The sequence below is a fragment of the Aotus nancymaae genome, unplaced genomic scaffold (assembly GCF_030222135.1).
Source record: "Aotus nancymaae isolate 86718 unplaced genomic scaffold, 86718_ANA_hifiasm-v0.15.2.pri h1tg000021l, whole genome shotgun sequence".
In the NCBI taxonomy this organism is placed as follows: Eukaryota; Metazoa; Chordata; class Mammalia; order Primates; family Aotidae; genus Aotus; species Aotus nancymaae.
In genome coordinates this window covers 2,729,683-2,736,882 of record NW_026988433.1, presented here as the reverse complement: position 1 = coordinate 2,736,882, position 7,200 = coordinate 2,729,683, and positions in this window count along the sequence as shown.

Below are 7,200 nucleotides of genomic sequence, written 5' to 3'. Positions count from 1 at the left end.
TTCTTTTGACCCCCCTTGTTTTATTCTATAGATGTATATTTCTGTTTACAGAAATTTGATCATACTGTAACTTGCTATTTCATATAAAATTATCATGAACATCTCTTGTGTCATGACATGCCTCTGTTTTTAATGAGTGCATAGTCTTCCAAACTACAAATATTCCATACTCTAATGTTCCTCCACTGCTAGAAATTTTGGTTGTTCCTGATTTTTATTTTCCCTTTTATAAATGTCTCTTTGGTGAACATTATTAGACTTGCAGTATAATCCAGTTAAGTTGATACATAAGTGAATGAAGAGAGTAACCCTCAAACAGATGTGTGTGGAATGGACATTCACTGCTGTCCTTTTAGCACTTTGTTTTGTTGAAATGGCCGTTTCCATTATGTTCAGGAAAACTCATTTGGGGAAGAATAAGCAATAAATTTTATATTTGTGATTAATGAAATCTGGTTCAGTTTTCAGTTTGCTCAGGTTTTAAGAGAAGTTAGGCACTAGCCTAACTTTAACTGATGTCTGTTCCCAGTGAGTTGGGATCATCAGGATTGCTCTGAATATATGCCAGATAAGGACCCTGAGGGCCAGCACACAGACTTGCTTTACTGGCACGGATCAGTGCTGCAATGCTGCAATGCTGCCCTGCTTCAAATGGCACAATATGATGTTTGCCCATAAAGCAACAAGAACATGTAAATAACATATGTTGAATGCCAGCTCTGCCTTTGAGGGTCAAGTCGAAAGTCAGGACCTTGATTACCATACGAAATGGTTGCTGGGACGCCCAGCTTGTTTCCAGAAGAACTGCTGGATTGCTTTGTGGTTTTATACAAGCTTGGCCACGAAAGGACAGGGAATGAAACTGTTATGTGTTTTCATCTTTTAACCTTGGTCATAGAAAAACTAATAGTCTTGTCCTCTAATGCCTCCCAGCGTATTACCTTCCCGAGAGGAGACACTACATTGATGACTTTTTTAAAGAGTAAAATACCTGACAGATGCGCATCTTGAAGGTGTTTATTCTTTACTATCAGCTCCATTGTCCAGTTTCCGTATTTGAAATATTTTAGAGAAAGGAAAGCTATTTTAGAGGAAATACCCCAAAACAACACACGCAACATCTCTTTTTTGGTAAAATTGCCGTGAGTTTTCTCCCCTCTTCCACACACCATAATATACTATTCTGATTTTTATACTGTAGGGCTTGCTAGTCTTTGCTTTTAATGAACTATTAGTTTTTCTTTTCCATAGGTAATGAGGTGTGTAATTAGTTGGCTTGGTGACGAGAAAGAATGCCAGTTCCTTTAACACATTTCTGCTCACTTTACCAGCTTGTCCACAGTGCAGCAAATTTATTTTCAGAAGGTTTGTTAAAGCTTATAACTTGATGGAATTTAAAGTGTTTTGTGTAATTCAAAATTGTCTTTTAAAGTACTTTCTTCATTGTTGACACATTACCATGAGCTCCTATTGAAATCATGATTTCTTAAAATCCTTACATGGGTTTTTTAAGACTTTGTTCCAGTTCATTTTCTGGGCTGCTTTCGTTCATCAAATGCCTGATTATAATAACTCTTTAAAATAGTTAACTACTTAACTGTGAAAGAAAACACTCAAACATATTTTTAACTTAATGCAAGTTCTGCTTTAACATATGATGCAGTTTAAGCTGCTTTCCTGAAGATGCATACATGTGAATGGTTTACAGATGTGTCATTGACTACAGATATGTCATGTTCAACACTTCGGGGCAGCGTGTGCACATTCAGAGATAGTAAGGACCATTATTTCAAGTTTCTGGATCAGTTCAAAGAGTGTCTTGAGATTTTAAGGGTAAAACAGACATGTTTGTTATTTTTGACACTTGCACTTAAATCCGTGTGACTCAGGACTTTCTTGATAAAAGGATGTACAAAAACTTCAGAAACTGGGTATTGAAGCTGTTGAAAAATCTTACTTCTCCTCCTTTCCCTCCAATTTTAAATTTAGGCCTATCAAAATTTATGCTCTTTTTACCAAGCGACTGAAATGATGTTTAAGTTGCAAATCTGGCCTTAAAAACATATCAGTCCTTTACTTGTATATCTTAATACGTGTCTGTTTTTCAAATGAAACTTTCCGCAGCTCCTTGCTGGGTGTGCTTCTGAATCTCCATGTGCAGGTCTCTCGGAAGGCCTGACCCCCGCCGTCAGTGCCACTCGTGCTGTGCTTTGGGAATGTTGTAGTTTGGTTCAGACGTTCTCTCTGATCCTCTTATTGGATGCCATGGGAGAAGTTAGACAGGAATAAGTATATCATTGACTTCTCTTTTCATTTTTACTTTTAAAAAGGCAGAGATGCTCAGAATTGGAGCAGTCATAATCCTTGGTTAACAAGAGTTTATCATTGACCTCTGCATTATCTTTTATTTTCGTTAATAAGGAAATGATAATACGGAAATAATTTTCCTTAGTAATAAGCCCCTTTGAGCCCATCTCCCAGTCCCGGGACCGAACACTGGCAATAGCGACCATTCACCCACACACGCCACCCGCTTCTTGTGTCCTGACCTCCCTGCTCCCACGGTGGACGCTGTTGAAATTATCATTCCCTTGCCTGTTGAAAAAGTTTTAGCAAATGTACTATTTATTTTTAGTTGGTTTTGAACTTAATAAAATTCACAACATATCCTTGTCCAAATTTGCCAGTTTTTCTTTTATAGGCAGAGTTTTCTGTTTTAAAATTTTTGCTCTAACCCAAAGTCAGATGTATGTTCATCTATATTTTCTACTAGAAGTTTAAAACTTTAAACCTTTAGATCAAGTTGATTCTTGTATGGTCTAAAACAAGGGTACAGTTTCCCTTTTCTCCATGTGGAATGGATAGTCATTTTTCACCTCCACCTCCCTTTCCTGAAGAGTGTCGTCTTTTTGTTTTTTCAAGTCTAGCTCTGTCACCTAGGCTAGACTGCAATGGCACAATCATAGTTCACTGCAGCCTCAAACTCCTAGGCTCAGGTGATCCTCCTGCCTCAGCCTCCTGAGTTGCTGGAACTCCAGGCATGCACCACCTTGCTTGGCTTCTTCTTTTCCACTGCTCTGTCACTTAAACCTCACATATCAAAGCCCCATAAATGTTCAGGGCCATCTGTCACTGATGGGTTGATCTATCACAGTATCAGCACCTCATTGTTCTAATTACTAGCCTACATCCTGATGTCTGGTAGGACATGTTCCTTTATGATTTCATGAATTTTAGAATTTATTTATTACATTCATGAAAGATTTAGGATGTTATTAAATTGCATAGAATCTATAGGAATATATTGGGAGAACAAACAATCTTTATGATTTTAGGTTTTACCATCCTCCAAATGGCTTATTATCCCATTTATTTGAGTTTTTAAAATGTCTTTCATCATAAAGGTGCGTGATTTTCTGTGTACTAATATTGTACCTTTTTGTTTGATTTACTCCTAAGTGCTTCTAGAGTTGCCATTGTAAATGTTTTTCTTTTAAAGACTATATTTTCTAACTTTAAAAGTATTATGTAATTGAGCTTTTTAATACCGATCTGACATCTAGCTTCTTTGCTTTTATTTATAATGATTTGCCTGTATTATTTTGTGTTTTCTATGTAGGCATTTATGTATTCTGCAAACAATGATGATTCTGTTTTCTTTTTTCCAGTCTTTATGCTTTCACTTTATTAACGTTTCCCCATTTAAGATTATGTCCATTATAGGATTTTTATAAATACCTTTTACCAGGTTAACAGGGTTTCCTTCTAATTATTCATAGTTTTCTAAGAGTTTTCAAAGGCATTTATGTTGAGTTTTATTAGTTTTTCTATATCTATTGAGATGATCATATTTTTATCTTTTATTCTGTTAATATAGTTCATGTTAGTTTAAGATTTTCTCAGATTAAATCATTCTTGGAATCCTGAGATAAACTAACTTTTTTTTTTTTTTTTTTAATATGCCATTGCTCTTCTTTGCTAACATAATGTTAGCAAACAAAAGCCAAATGGGCTTATGATTTTTCATTTTGTTACTATCTTTGGTTTTGTATCCAGGTATACACTGCCCTTAAAATGTCTTGAAGGATGTTGTCTTTTTCTTTTCTGGACGAACTTATATAAGATCGGGATGATCTAGGTATTTGGTTCTTTCTGTTAAACTATCTAGGCCTTAAGTTTTTCTTGTGGAAAATATTTCAACTGTTACTTTGGTTTCATTTGTAGTTATTTTCTTAAGCTTTCAATTTTTTATTAACCAGTTTCATTATTTTACACTTTTTCCAGGTATTTGTCTATTTTTTCTGAGTTTTCTAATTTATTAATAGAGAATTGATAATACTTCATCTTTACAAAATCGGCTGTATTATGTTCTCCTTTTTATTTAAAAGTATTATTAATGCTTTGTTTGTTGCGATCTTTCCAGATGTATTCTTTTTAGTCTTAGTTCAGAGTTAATTCACATCAACTTTGTATTGTTGTTTTTTCCATGTCGTTGGCTTCTACTCTGTATCTCTGTGCTTCAGTTATCTTTTCTTTCTATCTAATATCTTAAGTTCATTAGTTTGTCTCTTCTGGTATATTTAAAGTTATAAACTTCTCTTGAAGCATTGTTTTGCCTGCATGTTTGTTGTGTTTCCATGGTAATTCAGCTCGCTCTCTGTCTTAGAGAGCTGATCCACAAGTTCTTTGGAAGTGTTTTGTTTTGTTTTAATTTCTAAGTCACTGCCATTGGATATTAAGTTTAACTTCCACTTAGTCGCCAGGGTTAATTTACCACATTGTCAGAAACCAGGGCTCCTAACATGAACCCCAAGTTTTTAAAAATAGTAACCAAGCTTAGTTGTGATTTTGTGATCTAACTAGCACTGTGATTAGTATGTAGTTTTGTAACAAGTTTTTTTCTGTTACTCAGCTTCGTACCCTTAGCACTGCAGATAGAATAGGTATTTTAATCTTTTCTGTCTTTATTTCCGGGTTTTGAATGTAATACATTTCACAGTAGTGCTGTGAGACAGTTGTCACCTGTCTCCTGTGTTTCTGCACATTCGTGAGAAGCAGTACTGACTGCCTTTGTCCAGATGATCTTTGTGAGGCTGTTTGTACAGCAGGCGGCCCCAGAAGATAGAGATGATGTCTCCCTCCAGAGCAGAGGGCAGGCGTGCTCACAGGCCAGGGTCATAAAAATAACATCTTGCTTCAGGGCAAAAGACAGACGAGGTTACGGCACATTATAAAGAACTTGGTGGTCCCTCAGCCCAGGTTTCCATGCTCTAATTCAGCCACCTGTGCATGTGGCATCACCTGGTCTCGTTCACTTTGCACCTTCAGAATTAGTGCTTGGGCAGCCGGCACCAGTTACACTCGTATTGCTTCTGGACGTGTCTTCTGCCCCGACACAAGGGTCTCATGTCTTGTTTCCTGCCCCTTATCCTGAGACCATCTGTCATAGCCCTTGTTTAGTCTGTTCCCTCTCCTCCTCCTCCTCTTCCCTCCCTCTCTCCCTTTCTTTTTGTCATTTTCTTTCTCTCCCCTCAAGCAGGCGAGGGCTATACGTAGCCCAGCCGTAACTGGGCTAGACCGGTGGGCTGGCCTGGCCAGCTGGCTCTCCTGCTGGGCAGCTGCTTCTCCAGGATCAGTGCCTGCACAACTTACCTGGTACCTGTCTCGCTGCTCTGAAGCCTCCTGCCTTCCCCACGTGGTTCCCTGTGCACTGGCACGTGTGGAAAATCCCAGTCCCAGCAGGTGCTGGCCCCAGGGGTCCCGCTCTCTTTCCCCATGCCTGTGGAGTGCGCACTCCAGGGCTGTGTCCCTGCAATGGGCGCCTGCATCTCACTGTTATCTCCCTGCTTCCTACTAAGCCCCTCGGGAGTCGCTGATTTGGATGGAGAGAGAAGCAGCAGCACTTGGGCCTGAGCCCCAGGTTCTCGAGAAGGTGAGACCACCTGTCTGCTGATGACTCCAACTCCATTTCAGGAACAAGGCAGGTGAGACGGTGCTGCGGTTTCTCGCTGGAGCCTTGCACTCTCTCCTTTCTCCTCGTGCTCTCTCCTTTCGCCTCATAGCGTGTGGAGATTATTTCCCAAATCTGACATGAGTCCAGCAGTCTCTACAAGGATTTTACTGGAAAATTAGAGGTGGCTGTTTTGGTGACTGCTCATCAAATGCTATCAAAAGGCAGCGTTGCTGTTTAACCGTTTCGTCCTCCTATCTGGTTTCCTCCTACTGCACCCCAGAGAATGCTTTTAAGAAGGGACTAGTAACCAGCTTCGTTATTTTCGATTTGCATATTTACATGCATCTTCTTATCATTCTGGTAACTAAATGGAATTCGAGTTGTGAAATGCAGAATGGTAGGAAGGCTGAGGCAGACACCAGCTGTGGTAGATGAGGCCAAGCGAGCAGAGAGGGTCTGAGCGTCAGAAATGGAAAAAGGCCAGAGAGGGGTGAGGTGCAGACGGGCCACCTGCGGCACCAGTGGGGCATGCAGAAGGGCTCCTTGCACCTTAAGGGAGACGCTGCTTGTGAGGGGGCCTGTGACCAGTAGAGCCTTTCCCCCCGGCACCGTTGTCACAGTCATGTGTCAGTTACCTTTTCCATATTTCATGTTGTGAATAGCTTTTATTTCACTAGACCGCTATGGGATGATTTTTGTGAATTTAGCACTTTTCGCTATTATAACAATGTGATACATTTCTTAGCTCTCCTTGTCTGGATATCCTCAGTTGGATTCCTAGAAATGAGATCCAGTTAAAGGACATAAACACATTCAAGGCTCCAGAAAGTCACTTGGCCAAGTGCCTAAGACACACGGTAGACTGCAGCCCCACAGCAGAGGCCCACATCTTCCCCAGTAGGAGCAGTTTCACATTCGGATTTGGGGTAACTTTGGAGTGGAACAGTTTTGCATGATTTTTATTTCTTCAGCTAGTGAAGTGGGGCATGTTACGTTTGCTGTATGTATTTTGCAGATTCCTTATTGGTATCTTTGGGGTGAGGTTCTAAAGGTGGAGAAGGCCCCTCCCATGTGTGTAGGTGGAAACCCTCTGCCTGGGCCTTCTCAGCACTCTGTGCGTAGCTCCTGCTGCTCCAGGGAGTGCTTTCCAGATAGGGTTGGATTTCTTTTGCATTCCTATATTAATTCATCTTCTCTTTTAGAGACTTTGGTTGTTACCGTTCTAACATAAGCTCTATGTACTGTGT